At 41.3% G+C, this 16,020-nt stretch overlaps 1 long non-coding RNA gene across 1 annotated transcript; it reads right to left on the bottom strand.

Annotated features, from left to right (window-relative positions):
• Nucleotides 1-11,691: 11,691 nt before the first annotated feature.
• Nucleotides 11,692-12,765, bottom strand: LOC128339306 (uncharacterized). The gene is made up of 3 exons (XR_008312971.1): nt 12,224-12,765; nt 11,882-12,086; nt 11,692-11,792 (listed from the first exon to the last, which is right to left on the bottom strand). It is a non-coding gene; the product is annotated as an uncharacterized LOC128339306 (long non-coding RNA).
• Nucleotides 12,766-16,020: the final 3,255 nt, after the last annotated feature.

Here is a 16,020-nt window from a genome sequence, read left to right as displayed (position 1 = left end):
ATTACCTCTTTTTGACGTCCTTTATATAGCTCTCTGTCCTTCAAGCCAGAATTAACGAATCTCACCAGGACGTCTCTCAGTTTATATGAGATCCTATGAACTAGTTCCAGATCTCTTTCTACAATTTGCAAGTTTGAAGACACCTCTTCATTTTAGTGATAACATAGCTCATTAAATCCACATTTGGCAAGTTTGCACTAATGCCCCGAATATTTAAATTATTTCTTCTATCGCGATCTTGGATAATCATCATATTTTATCATACTTCTTCCACTTTCTTCTGAGTAGCAGATAATTCTAGGGCATTCTTATTCGCCAGATCAAAGGCATTACTAGCTGTTTGTCCAATATCAGAGATTTGCAGTGAAAGGTCCTTACATTGCTTATTAATTTGATCAGTTATACTTGCCAAATCTTGACGGACAGTTGTAAACAAGTTACTCCATTCCACTTGTAGTTCATTATTAAGCTGCATTATCAAATGTTCAATTAATTGTAATTCCAAGGTTCGCCCAGAGGTATCCAAAGGCTTTTCTTATTGTTTTTGTAACTGCAGTTGAGCTTCTTCCTGGATCTCGTCATCTTGGTCCTCCGCTCCGATATTGGGGGCGGGGGGGATACCAGCTGGCTTCAAATCATCCAAGAAGGCACTAATTCCTTTCCCTTTCTGCTTAACTCTTTCTTGGACATTTTCCCTCCAATATCACTTCAAATTAACAAATGTAGCTGCCAAACTCTCAAGGCTAGGTCTGATAAAAGGGCTGACATGGAGAGAGAGATTGAGCTAACATACCATCTTGTCCGTGGCTTGCTCCGCCTTCCCTCTGACAATTTCATTCATGCCAGCCATTTCAGTGAAATACAGTAGCATTAAACTGAAATATCTCTTGGAAGAATGTTGAATAGGGCATTTTGCATCTATAGAAGCTATTGTCTGAAGTTACAAGGAACTATTTTAATTTATTTTTAATTGTTAAAGTTATATACCGCCTTTAATTAAAACAATCCCAAGGGGGTTTACAGCAAAATTTAAAAACAAGGTTGTAAAAAGGACACCATTAAAATATTAAGCTAAAAATATAAAACAAATCTGATTAAAAATTTAAAATGAAAGCATAAAAGCACTACAGAGTAAAAAGAGCAGCAGCAGAGACAATCAAATAGAAGCCTGGGTAAAAAGACACATTTTAACATGCTTTCTAAAAACTGTGATGGAGACCTAGGAGTGAATAGCCACTAGTACAACTTTTCAAATTCTTTGATAGTGACCCTGAATGTGATGCAACCATCAGCACTGAAGCCAAAGGACTGCTTCTAAAAAATTACCCACCCATTTTCTGGCACACTTCTTGACACCACCCACCCCCCGCCCAACAAATGTCAAAATTGATACATCCAGCTAATGCTATTCTGGAATTGTTTTCAATAGATATTTCTGTTTCCCATGCCCTTGATGTCATCCTGGCAGTTTGAGAAGAAATGGCATCACTGCAAAATGATGCCACTCAAAATGATGATTTCCAAAGCATTCTTAAAGAAGCAGGACTGAACACTATAGAACACCAACCAAATCATTCAAATGAAATAAGGTCCGGAGATGGGGTGCAAAAGACGGGCAGTGTGTGGGAGGAAGAGATGCAAACTTAGAATCCTGGCAAGGTGGCTCCTCTGCCCGGGTCCCAGTGATACCTCTCGGTTGTGCTAGCATGAGGGGTGGCTGCTGGGGAGGGGCCAAAGGAGACAGGGAAAGAGCTTGAAGTCCTGGATGGGGCCAAGCACAAGCTCCCAGCCCTAGAGCAGTGCTGTTGCCACTAGCCCAAGTGTTGGCTACACAGGGACGGGCCTTCTCTGTTGCCACCTCCAGACGCTGGAATGTGCTCTCTGCTGAAATAAGAGCCTCCCCATCTCTGACAACGTTAAAGAAGCCTTTCAAGAAACATTTTTCACCAAAGCCTTTTAACTAGACTTGTGGTTTTAAATCGTTTTTTAATGTCTGTTTTATTTTGTTTTATGTTTTTGTAAACAAAATAAACTGTCACTCAAATGAAACTTGATGTGGATACATGGATCTCCTTAGCTAACAGCATTTGGAGTACAATAAACATAATTAAAATAAATCTTCTTCCCTGTTTGATTTATGTATTAAGGAGTCTCCTCTTATTCATTCCCCGAAAACCCTTCAGACACTTTCTCAAACTTTTCTGACACTTTATATGGCATAATGTTTTTATGGATTTTTAAATCTAGTTTTATGTTAAACAGTTAAATTCTTGGTTTGTTTTATTCTTGGTTTGTTTTATGCAGTAAACCGCCTAGAGACTTTGGTAGTGGCTAGAATACAAATTTACTAAATACATACATACATACAATCTCAGTTTTTCCCTTCATAGCTTACAGTTACCAGTCCTAGAAGGGGATCTTAATTTCTCAGCTATTTTACAACATCATAGAACAAATTGGCTTAGTTGGATCTTTAAATTAAAATATGATCTTCCCAACCCTTCAGCATGGTCCACTCTTGAGGTTTGCTTGTATAGCCTCTATCAATCAGACCTGTATTGGGCTCCAAATTGGACTGGATTGGACTGTGCTCCAGATTTTAACAGACTGGAGCTACCTGTGCTGACATAATGACTCTGATCCTTACATGACAAAATGACCCTCTGATATAATCTTGCAGTCAAAACATCTGGTATTATGTTTATGGAGAACAATGGGGCCATAAATCATCTTCTAACTCTTGACCAGATATTAGACACCGATCACAATTTCCTGCCTTTTGTGCATACAGGATGATCTGCCCCTGACAGCTAAGTAGCAATACCTGCAGCTGAAACACACTATAACTTCCAGATTTGGGCACTCTGCTCTAAGTGCTTCTGAGGTCCCTAAAGTTTTAGAAGATATCATTTGCATTGGTGACCAGCCGAAACCAAACATATCCATATACCGTAGATACATCACATGATAAGTCTGACTTATTGCTCCTATGTGCCGAGCAACATGAGGAGTTGGAAACCCAGATCCTTCCAGTCGAATGGACCAATGTTCTAGGAAGCAAAAAATCCTCTACACTAGAAGATCATTCACATGACCAAATCAGCTGGGTCTGGGGAGAAGGCAGGAGCCCACCTGACCTCCCCCACATGAATGGTGGCTCCTCAGTGCTCTGCCACTTGCATGCCCAGAAGAATGGCATGGTGGCAAGTGGCCAATGATACGGGAATCAAGAGCAGGGGGGAGGGAACTGGGCCTCCTAGAGTCCCACAATGCACTGTGTGAGTTGCATGGTGCATTTGGGAAATTCCCACTGCGGGGCCACTCCCCCTCCCTCTTCCCAGTTCTATGGAAATGGTGGTTGTGGCAGCCAAAGCACCCCACGGCCTGGGCATGAGGTAGGAAGTGCATATGCCTCCTACGACTTCACTTTTAGCCTGGGAATGAAAGCAGAGCTATCTGAGGTGGAGTGCCAGGATCGGGAGTGATCCTGGCACTGCGCACAACCCACCCTACCTGGGGTAGCCCTGTCCTGCCCCTGTTGGGTTGGTCGTATGAGCAATCACTGATTCTTAAATTGAAGCTCATCCAACAGATTTTCTCCACCTATTGGATACCGTAATGTTTATTTCATAAACATATCACTGCTTTCTCCCTTATATTGATGCTGTGATGTTGCTAAAGGTTCTCTAATTCATATGATATGGTGTTGTCCAAACAGACATCCTGTGACGTCTGGTGCAATGTAAATGGCCCCCAAATTGCAACAGGGGCCATTGTAAGTCAAAGCAAAGGAGAAGAAGTGTGAATACAAGTAAGATAACGTGTTTAACTTTATTAGCTGATTTTAATGAAATGGTTTAATGAAGTGCGATTCCAGTTGCAGAGGGTCTATGGGGGACATAATTTCCCGGTTTCTGAGGAAAGTGAAGGGAACATGAAGACTTCCTAGGAGGGGACATGTGTATGCGGAAGGGCAAAGGGTCCTTGCTGCCGGGGTGGGGGTGGGGGTATCTGTTCCACTGTGACCTAGGATGGTGTTGCAAGGGATCACCCTGTCAAAGCAGTCCATGCAGACCAAACCAAAATCCTGCTCCTCTGGCAGCTTGCTGCTGGTAAGCTAGGCCTCTCATTAGAGGTTCAGTCTACTAGGGAGGCCCATGCAGCTGAAACCCCTAGGTCTCCCTGTAGACTACATACTCATGAGTGGAGCTAACCCAACAAAGCTTGTGTGGGGTCCCCAACTCTCCATGGTTAAAAAAAATATACAAAAAGAATCCCTGCAACCCCACCCACCCCTTTTTCTGTGCACCCAAAGGAGATTTTGACACTCTATATGTCAGAGCCTGACCGTGCACATAGATGGGGGTGGGTGGGTGAGTGGGTGGATCTTTTAATCTATTCAAAATTCCTAAGTCAGGCCTGGCCTGGCATTGCATCATATGCAGATCTGCTGGGAAAGGGGATCTGCCAACTCTGGGGCCCCCCTTTCCCCAACCTTTCTGTGGGGAAAAAAAATGAATTTGGCTGCTCAAGAATTCCTGGTTGGGGCTGTTTTTTAAACTTGATCCCAGGCACCACACCACCAGCCATTTGTTCCCCTCCCAGTGCTGTGATGGGGTGCCCTGCTTATGTTGCCACCTAGAGTGTTTGTGCTTGTGAACATATATCATTGCTGCTTCCTCCTTGGGGAGCAAAGCACTTAGTGTCCATCCTATCACCCCGTCCCCTTTCCCTCCTGCTTGCCAGGTTGTGGGTCGGGGGGAGCAAGGGACAAAGTGGGAAGAGGGGAATGCCCTTGTGTGACTACACTGCTTGTGAGGCTGACAAATCTGGGGGTGGGATGTGGTGGTGTCCCTGTTGGGGGGCAACTCTATAGCTGGATAGGTGACAGGAGGGGTGGGGCTGGTGCTCAGAGAGGTGACCAGTGAGAATCACAGAAGCAATGAAGCGGCTGCAATCCCTGGCACATTTGTGCCACCACCACTTTGAAAATCAGCACAAACCCATGATTATAGCAGCCTTTGGGCTCAGACATAACCCTTTAGTGACCAAACCAGTGGTCTTGGTGGCAAACTTTTGTGCAAACTGAAGGTTCAATTTGGAGGTTGTCAAGGCAAACTGCAGATCATTTTTGCTGCAAAAACATGGTTTCACGAATTCAGACATTTATTTTATTTATTTATTCGATTTTCGATTACTGGAGTTCCAACCAATCCCCATTTAACTCCAATTTCATGCCATCTCTGAACTCAGCCATAATGTATGGATCAGGTTTTTTTTCTACATTGGTGATATAGTTCAGCTTAAATAAAACAAGAAATACACACAATGTACAAGACGATTGTGTGGTATTCCTAGTGCCATCTGCCGAAAAACTACAGCGATCCATGAATAAACTGATTTGTGTCCAAGTTCGAATAAAAGGAGTTTCAAAAGACACAGTTTATTCACAGAGTATGGTAGACTGTCAGCATATCATGCTAAGAATAGTATGCTAAGAAATGTCCTTGTATGTTTTGTGAATTTAGTGAAATAGTGAAACATGGAGCTATATGACCTGAAGCATTTATTTACTATCACAGTTTTACAGATGCATATGTATACAAGGCACACTGAGGCACACTGGGGAAATTCTACCCTGAAGCTCAATTTTAAGCAGGCGTTTAGGGAGTGAATGCCATTTCATGATGAGTTATAAGTTATAAGTTTATTCAGTCATTGACCAGCAAATTTCATGATAATGAGGATGAGGACGAGGACGAGGAGGAGAAATAGATTTGGGTTTCATCAGCACCCTGATAATACTTATAACAAGTATTATAAGTATTATAATACTTTCATACAAATCTATGGTGCAACCACACTGGGAGTACGATGTACAGTTCTGGTCACTATATCTCAAAAACTATATTTTAGAATTGGAAAAGCTGCGGGAGAGGGCAACCAAAAGGCTTAGGGGCCTAGAGCACCTTTCTTACAAGGCAAGGCAAGCCTAGAACAACCTCTGGGGCTTTTTAGTTTAGAAAGGGGGGGGGCAACTAAGAGGAGACATGATAGAAGTCTATAAAATTATGCATGGTATGGAGAGATAATATAATTCCTAAAGATCCTAGCATGGATGTCGGGACTCTCCCCCAACGCCGAGCGGCAATTGTTCTTGGCTTAATGCTTTTCACAACATCACAATACCAGTCAAGTGACCAAAAACATACATACAAGAAAAAATGATGAAAAGCAATATACAAAATTTCAAAGGTAAATACGATATTTATAATTGATATGTTACAAAATACATTCCCCTGGTGATTGCAAGTGTTTATGTGAAAGAAAGTGTTGCAAAGTATGACTATTTTATTCCTTATCTTTTTAAGGAATAAAATTTACTTTTCTAAATATTTAAGTGGATCTGGGGGGGAAAATCAAGACAAGTGTATAAAAATTTAGCTACAACTTTGGCAAAATCACAAAAGTCTACAATTTTATAACCAATTACAAAACACATTAGGGAAGCAGGATCTAGAAGTCAAAAGGGCAATTTTCTGGTACAAGAAACATAGACTTCACAGTAGCCTAAGAATGCAACATTATATAGTGCTAGCAAACTTTTTTTTGGGGGGGGGGGGGAATGTTGCAGATCGCACTTGCTTAACAGGAAGCTCTAGCAGTGGAAATATATATAACCAACAGACTGTAGCATTCTGTCTCTGTCAGTGTGCTTGTTGAAGGCAAGAGAATTCAGTATCAAAGTTACAATTTCTAACTATAATAAGTTACAAAGTTTCATTTCATTAAGATGAAGTTAAGCAATGAAAAACCCTCCCACCCTCCAACACCCAAAATTATCCTAAATCATATTTTCATCCTTTCCTCCCAGTTTTGTTGGCTTATACCTCCTTGGCCCCCCTTTTTATACCACCAAAATAAATAAATTAAATTAAATTAAATTAAAAAATAAAAATCACATTATAGAGATACATGTTTTGGAGGCGTTTTCATCAGTGTTTCATGATAATCAAAATGGTGCATCCACAAAGTTTTCCCCGACACATACATAGCAAGTACTAGACATAGCCAAGACGTAATCAGAAACTTTATACAAAGTAGGTATGGCTTTTTCCTTATTCTTCAGGACCAAGAAATGTGAAAATATGAGAGAAGATCAGGAAATAAAATGGAATTGTTCATGAAGCAGTCGGTTGATTCTTAACAGTTTAAATAAAATCTTTAAACAAAGTTTTTGTAGCATTTCAATGTGTTTTGAAGATACTGGTTCCATCAGCATGTCTCATATACTAAGCTTGTCCCCTAAAAAGCTCATCTTCTGAAGCTCTGTGTTACAGTAGGTAAACAAAAATGAATTTACATTGGTGGGACTACAAGCACCACTCTTTTCCACACAAGCAGCATGGAGTGATTCAAAGCCATGAAACTCATGCCAACTGGTGGGGCATGTTTGTAGAGCGGCCACAAACCCTGTTTCTGCCCCTCCAAATGTTAGAAAGTTTGCACATTTCTTCATAATTGCAATCTGTTTGTGTTTTAGATTAATTAGTCAATGCACTCATTGCTTCATTGTCTCCAAACGGAAAACTGCACTAAATGGTAGATTTTACTGTTAAAGACCCTACAATAAGATTGTTTTATCTGTACATTTTTTCAGATATTTAACTGTATAAAAATGTTCATTTTACACAATCTTGAATTAAAGTATTTCTTGTCTGTGAATTTCACTTCTGGTAATTTTTATTTTTTGTCGGGTGTGTGTGTGTGTTGATTTTTAAAACAATGGAAGACTACAAGCCAACAACAGCCGGAATTGTTACTTTCAAACTCTTAAGAATTTATCTTCAAGGCTTGCCTGGTGGCTGATTCACACGTTCGCGTGCATCACTAGATGCCCATTACTTGACCTTGTGTGAATTGCTATAACTAAAAACGGTTGTGTTTGAGCTGTGATAACTCTTTCATGTATGCAAGTCATCACTTGATGTTAGTTTGGGGCACTAATGAATATCATGTGTGAATTTGACCCTTAAGAAATGGGGACTCAGACAAGTCAAGCAGTAACCATGAATTTCTCTAGATAACTGCTTTTGCTGCTAGCAGTCATACTTTTGCAGGTGACTGGCATGCTGACATTAAATGTGCTGATGCCCTAGCTGGTTGTCTGTCGTACACATGTACTATGATAAGAATTGTGCAAAACCACAATGACATCTAGAAAACAACAGTAATAATCTATAACTCTCATGTATGTGGTCTTTTTGAAATCATTTTGTTTCTCCCCAACAGTGCTGCCCCTCCAAAATTGCCCCTTCTCCTAAATAAGCAACCTACTCTCATGTGCCCCCCATTACCCAATTAAAAAGCATCCCATAATATTTTCAACAGCCAAGCAATGAAAGCTATTTGTATTAATATGAAAGAAAATTTTCTTAAAGTATTGTATCAATGGTATATGACACCTAAACAACTTAATAAGGTATACAAAAGCTCTGTGAGGTGTTGGAAGTGTGGAGATTTAAATGCAGAAATTTCCCATATGAAATGGAATTGCCTTGTGGTTCATAAATTTTGGAAGGCGGTATTAGATAATTTAGAAAGAATAACAAACATAATAATTGAAAGAACATCTAAGTGTTCTGGTGACTACTCAGGGACGGGGCCTTCTCCACTGCTGCCCCGCGGCTTTGGAATGCGCTTCCTAGTGAAATAAGAGCCTCCCCATCTCTGACAAATTTTAAAAAGTCTTTAAAGACACATCTGTTCACCCAGGCTTTTAACTGATATTGTTTTGGTTGTTTTAATATTGTTCTTAGAATATTGTTTTTGTTTGTTGGTTGGTTTTTAAATTAAATGATTGTGTTTTAAATTTCTTGTTTTTGTTTTTTTTACTAATGTTTTACCTTTGTTTTTATCTTCTTGTAAAGTGCCCAGAGACATAAGTTTTGGGCGGTATAAAAATATGTTAAATAAAATAAAATAAAATAATAAATAAGTGGTTCTGATGGAATGGTTTGTAAATCTCCCCTCTAAACTGGGAACTCTGACAATAGGGCCTGACTGCTGCTAAAAAGATAATTTCAAGACACTTGAAAGACTATGAATCTCTCTCTGTAACTGAATGGTGCAGAAGGGTTTGGGGGGTGGTTCAAATGTATACGGGTTTATTCCAAACACTTTAGCAATGATTGCCAAGTGTATGATTTTACATCTATGTTGTACCATTTACTTTGTTACAGATGAAGTGATAAAGGATAAAAATAATAGAATTCATAAGATAGGAAGAAGGGAGGCAAATGAGATCATCTTTTTTCTTTTCTTTTCTTTTTTAATTTGGTGGGATCCACTTTGGGGTATCTGGAAGAGAAAACTTGATATGGATTTTAATGTTTATATGAAGCTAGTATTATGAATGTTGAAATTTTTTGTATGGCTATGTTGATATGCTAGGAAATGTGTTGTTTCAGGGTTTTTTGTATTTTGTACTGAGTCTTTTTGTAATGAAAATTCAAAATGTAATTATAAAAAATAAAAATAAAGTAATATATAGTTTTACATAGAGACTGAATTCCCAAAAGTTCCATGTTGCCAATTCTGATGTCAAGAGAATGTTGATACAGGATGGTGGCACAAAGCTATTCTAAGAAACTATTCACTTCTATAGCAGACTGTGTCGAATAATTCCAAATCTTTCTCAAGGAGGCCTATGCATGTGAGTTTGGCTGTGACCTTAAATCTTGTTGATCAGTGTGAGTAAAGTTACATGGGCACTCCATTCTCACCATCTACCACAGACTTGCACAGGTAGACTTAGCCAATAGGTGATACAGGGGAATCAAACCCTAAACAAATGAAGATGCTTCAACCATGATCCAGAAGACTTATCTTGGAACTCTCAGATTCATATTCAGCATACATATACTGTACAGCCATAGACACACAATAAGAAATGTGGGGGTAAGGGACTGCAGCTGAAGAAGCGATGGGCATTTTGCTAATCCAAAAGAAACTGAAGGACAAATCAATATAATCAAAACGGTACTATTCGCCAATATATATATTTTATACATGTATGTATACATTATAGTGCTTTTTTCAGAATTCTGCTCGACTTCCCCCAAAAGGAAATACAGCTTTCAAAACAGCTGCACTTTCTATAGAGTTATAGCTGTCTGCTTGTACCTCCTTAAAACAGTATCTGCCATAAACATGCTTCTCTTTCACTGTTGACGTAAGCCTGACCTCCTGACCCTAGGGTCATTAATCATGTTGAAATCAAGTATGGTTATTCTACTACTATTGTCAACCCAATCTGTAATGCTTGGGTAATACCCCTTTCGTACAGTAAAGAGCCGCGTCCTTGGCCACCTGGTCTATTCAAAGGGTGTCTCCTCCGTAATAGTGTTCTAGCTGTGCGGGTACTGTATCTCAACCAGGCCCACTTCCCACTCTCCAGGAAGATCCAGGGGCTTTGCTAATTGGATCGTGTAGGCAGAACTAGTGTTCTGTGGGAAGGCCTTATGGCTGGCATTACTGGGCAGAGTAACAGAAAACCCTCTGCCTGCCATTCTACACCGGTTTGCATAGATCTGAAGCAGGCACCCAGCTGTTGAACTTATCAGGCCAACCTGCCCACTTCACTAAATGTTGTTTTACTCTTCCACGGCCTTTTGTATCTATAATTTTTTCAACCCTGTACACCTTGTCCACCCCCTCTTTAACTTTCTGCATTTCTTCCGGATAGAAGCTGCCGAGAACAGCCTCCCCCATGTCATCTTTTAACAGGTAAACAGGTCTTTCCCTTCTTCTGATGACTTGGTCCACTATAAAGAATTCTGTGGTGTAGTTCTGTTCATAGCCTTTCTCAAACCTTCCTTTAATCTTTGAAATCCTGACATGATCACCTTTTTTTAGCGTAAGAGTCTTGGCTTTTTTGTGGCTAGTGTTACCGTAAACAGTTTTCCATATAGCCAACTCATTGGAAGGCTTCACATCCACAGGCCTGTTTTGTATGGTTCTGTGAAAACTGTGGTTATAGCTCTTTATGAGTTCAGGTAAAACATCAATATCTCTGAAGGTGTTGTGAGCTGTGAAATACCTCCACATTCGTGTTTTTAGTGTTCGGTCAAAACGTTCAACCACAGCAGCTTTGACATCATTGTTCGTGATGAAATGGTGTATTTCTTGTTCCTTTAATAGGGCACCTACTGTCTTATTTAAAAATTTACCCCCTCTGTCCGTCTGGAGCTTTCTAGGTTTTCGGCCTTCACTGAAAATAGCTTTAAAAGCCCTGGCCACTTCCCTACCCTTTTTGTCTTTTAGAGGTACACACCATGCGTATTTAGATAGAATATCCACAACTGTCAATATGTACTTGTAGTCATCGTTGTATTTAGAAAACTGCTGCATGTCCACTAGATCGGCTTGCCATTGTACATCAACCCCTGAAACAACCGTCTTGTTTCTTTTAAAGTGTATCCTCACAGGTTTATGCCGAGTGTAAGCATCCTGCTCTGACAGCCATGTCTTCACTTGTCTTTTACTCAACTCTTTAGTGTTCTGCCGGGCCTCTTGATATCGAGGTTCTACACCACCATAGCTCCCTACATTCCCTGGTGTATAATATATTTTCTTTAGGATTTTCTCCTGTTCCGCCATGGTGCTACTTAACACAGGTATGAACACACATTTTTTCAAACAAAATTCTTTTATTGATCGTTTTCAGTACAGACACATGTGATACAGGAAACGCTGACATCGCCTAGATGCATGTTCTCAATGGTCCTGGCCTGTACAAATAAGAGGGGACAATACTTTAATAAAACTGAGCATTAAGTAAAACAAACTAATCATACAAAATAAAAGACATATGGCTCACCATCTTGGGAACCTCCTCATTTACATTTTGCTCTTCAGGCATGGCCGTGGTTACCAGACCACTATCCATACATTCCTCCCCACCTTCAGCTGCTGATGTAACGCTTACATCCCTTAAGTAATCCTCTGTAGGGCTGGATGGCCATGGTGTCTCACGATCTTTGCACATCCAACAACTCTGATCGACACACCGGTACTCCCGAGGCCTGTTTGACATGAAAGATAGGGAGCCACACTCATCAGCACCCTTATTCAGCTGATGCTTCTTATTCACCCTTTTTTCCCTACGCAGCTTTGGTTTCACAGGAGCTTCTGTTTCAGAATCTGATGATGATGAACTCACGTTTCTGGGATTGGGGGGTACTCGTTCTCTCCCCTCAGGTTCCACAATCACCTCTTCAGACTCTCGGGGTCCAGTTCCCATAGATGGTTCTTTGACCGATTCGTCCTGCTCCTCAGCTGCTGTTTTCTCTGTAGGTATTGTAAGTACACAGCCATCAGTGACATCCTCCTCACTCTCAGATGCTGATGTGAAACACACAGCCCTACAATAAGAGTAATGATTCTGGCTAGGACTCGGCGTCTCACATTCACATGATGACCAATCTTCGCTCGAACTGCAGCACTTGAGCACACGATAGGATACCCTTGGCCTGGATGACCACTGCTCAGATCCGCACCCACACTCATCAGAATAAGTATACTCCCCACATGAACTATCACAACATTGCTCATCACACCAATCAAAGTGGGGTCTGCTCCTAACCCGTTGCTTTTTCCTACGCAGCTTTGGTTTCACAGGAGCTTCTGTTTCAGAATCTGATGATGATGAACTCACGTTTCTCTGCTTTAGGGCTGTTACTGGTGGTTCTCGGCTCTCAGATTCCCACTCTACTTCTTGAGGGTCTCTGTTCTCCGTTTCCACAGGCACACCTTCAGGAGTGGCACAGGGGTCCAGATCTAGTCCATTTTTCAGGCTCGAGGGTGGAGAGTAGGAGAGGCTCCTCATTACACCATATTTGGAACGACCCCTTCTAGGTTTCACTGGTGCCATCGGTAAAGGTAGGGTCATGGGGCGTAAGGGTGTCCTGTAATCAGACATCCTCTCTGCAAAAGTGTACAACAACCCCTGTTGCAGGAACCTACACCCTAGCCTGCTACTTATATCCTACAGTATCCCTTTTCAACCAATAAGAGCTCAATGACACGCAGGGTGGGACCTCGTTCCTATTGGTCCTCACAGGTCAGGTGGGTAGCCCTCATAGTACAGGAGGCTCTGGGCATGCCTGGAGATGTTCTCTGGAGGGTTTTCAACTCCTCCCTGCTGTGGTGACGTCATGCCCTTCAGGGGGAGGGGTTTGATGACATCTTGCCCTTCAGTGGGTGGGGCTTGATGACGTCTTGCCCTTACTAGGCTCTGACTTCACTTGCCCTTACTTAGGCTCCGCCCAGGTATGTATATAAACTACTACTGCTGGGCTCTGGCGCTGAAACCACATGCTCAGGGACACTTCACGGATCCCATGGCTGAACTAGTTCTGCTGCCCAAACTGGTGATCCTCCCCGCCAGGGTTGCCCAGAAGGTGCAATTGGATGTAACCCAAGTGCCAGACAGCATTAGCACCATGCAGGGAAGCACAAATTACAGGCTGTTCAAGCCGATACAATACTGGGGAAGCCATGGAATTTGAAGCAACAAATGATAATACATTACAATCAGGCCTAAGGGAGGACATGGGGCAGGAAGAAGGCTCTCCAAATGTTTCCTGAAGCTGGGCAGGGGTGAACTCAACCAATCCTTTGGATGGGAGACCAATGGGAGGGGGAAAGGCCCCCCCCTTCCCAAAACAAAGAAGCCACAGAAAACAGGGTAACGCAACAATAACAGACCACAGGAGGAGGAGAAACCGTGTACATTTTATATACAGATGAAACTCGGAAAATTAGAATATCGTGCAAAAGTCCATTAATTTCAGTAATGCAAATTAAAAGGTGAAACTGATATAGGAGACAGACGCATTACATGCAAAGCGATATAAGTCAAGCCTTAATTTGTTATAATTGGGATGATCATGGCGTACAGCTCATGAAAACCCCAAATCCACAATCCCAGAAAATTAGAATATTACATGGAAGCAAGAAGACAAGGATTGTACACTAGAACAATATCGGACCTCTGAAAAGTATAAGCATGCATATGTATTCAGTACTTGGTTTGGGCCCCTTTTGCAGCAATTACTGCCTCAATGCGGCGTGGCATGGATGCTATCAGCCTGTGGCACTGCTGAGGTGTTATGGAAGACCAGGATGCTTCATTAACGGCCTTCAGCTCTTCTGCATTGTTTGGTCTCATGTCTCTCATCCTTCCCTTGGCAATGCCCCATAGATTATCTATTGGGTCAGGTCAGGCGAGTTTGCTGGCCAATCAAGCACAGTACACTGTATACTTTTCGGAGGTCCGATATTGTTCTATTCTACAATCCTTGTCTTCTTGGTTCCATGTAATATTCTAATTTTCTGGGATTGTGGATTTGGGGTTTTCATGAGCTGTACGCCATGATCATCCCAATTATAACAAATTAAGGCTTGACTTATCTTGCTTTGCATGTAATGCGTCTGTCTCATATATCAGTTTCACCTTTTAATTTGCATTACTGAAATTAATGGACTTTTGCACAATATTCTAATTTTCCGAGTTTCACCTGTATATGCAAAAGGAGCACAATATATCACTTGTACTGAAAACAGATAGGAATGGAATCCAGTTATAATGGAGAGCTCCAGAAGCCCTCTGTGACCATTAGGTAATATACCTTGGAGTATATTGGGGAGTGGTGGACTAGGACCAGGAAGACCCAAGTTCAAATCCCCATTCAGCCATGACACTCACTGGGCTCTGGGCCAGTCACTAATCTCTCAGCCCAACCCCCTCACAGGGTGGTTGTGAGGCTAAAAATAACCATGAAACCTCTGGGCTTCTCAGAAAGAGAAGTCGGGTATCAATATTTTAAAAAATGTTACAAATAAAAAATGATGGAGCATCATCATAGTGGAAGAGAATTATGTTGAGAAAACATAATGTACAGTGCTCACATGTAGATGTCCTAGCCTCGTATTGTAATGAGGCGCAGTTAAACATCAATTATGATAAGTCAAAAATTATGTGTTTTAAGAACAAAGCAAAGAAATTTATATGGACATTGAATGGACCTCAATTAGAACAGGTCACTCAAAGAAAATATCTGGGGGTCGTTTTTCAACAAAATGCCAGGAAATCTGCGCACATGAGAATGGTAGCCAAGTCGGCAAAATGCAGTGTGGCGGCAACTAATAGATTCTTTAGAACGCAAGGCGCAGGTTTTATCCCTGCAGCCTTAACATTATATTCTGCCAAAGTAATCCTTCAGTTATTGTATGGCATTCAATTGGGTTCATACTCAAGTTCCTATTATGCTGGGGGGGGGGGGGAATCAATCTGGGTTTTTGAGAACTTTATTTGGTACTTCAAGATGCACTCTAAATGTGGTCTTGCGTATGGAGGCTGGTTTTCTAAAAATTGAATCACGTGCTTGGCTCCTAATTATTTATTTTTGGCTGAGAGTACACTTGCGGCCGACTGGGTTAATTCCCAAGTTCCTAGTGGCTGTTCCTCAGCCGACTTGGTATTCAGCGGTAAGCAATAAGCTCACCTCTTTAGGAATAGCTCCTGAACAGCTGGTGGAGTTGGGCCAGACTAAGGCTAAAAGAGCAGTGAGACAACGTCTGGTAGATACTGAGTTGCAAAATAACTGAGCCTCTCTACCAGAGTTTTAGAAAGGAAAAAGGTCTGGGATGGCTCTCTCGCCCGCTGATTATTTGTCCTCCATTCTCCTTAGTAAACTCCGCTGGGTATTCACAAGAGCTAGGGTTAATAGCTCTTCAGCGTTAGTAGGGAGATACCAAGGTATCCCCATAGAAGCATGCTGTTGTAGCTGTGGATCCGGGGAAATAGAAACCACCGACCACATTTTCTTGCACTGTCGATTACACTCAAACGTAAGGATATTTTATTTTATTTATTTATTTTTACATTTTTATACCGCCTTTCGTTAAAAGAAAACCCCAAGGCGGTTTACAAAAATTAAAAACATACAGTAAAAA

This window comes from Hemicordylus capensis, chromosome 1 (genome assembly GCF_027244095.1).
Source record: "Hemicordylus capensis ecotype Gifberg chromosome 1, rHemCap1.1.pri, whole genome shotgun sequence".
In the NCBI taxonomy this organism is placed as follows: domain Eukaryota; kingdom Metazoa; phylum Chordata; class Lepidosauria; order Squamata; family Cordylidae; genus Hemicordylus; species Hemicordylus capensis.
The sequence above is the reverse complement of the archived record's forward strand: the minus strand, read 5'-3'. Positions and strand labels throughout refer to the sequence as shown.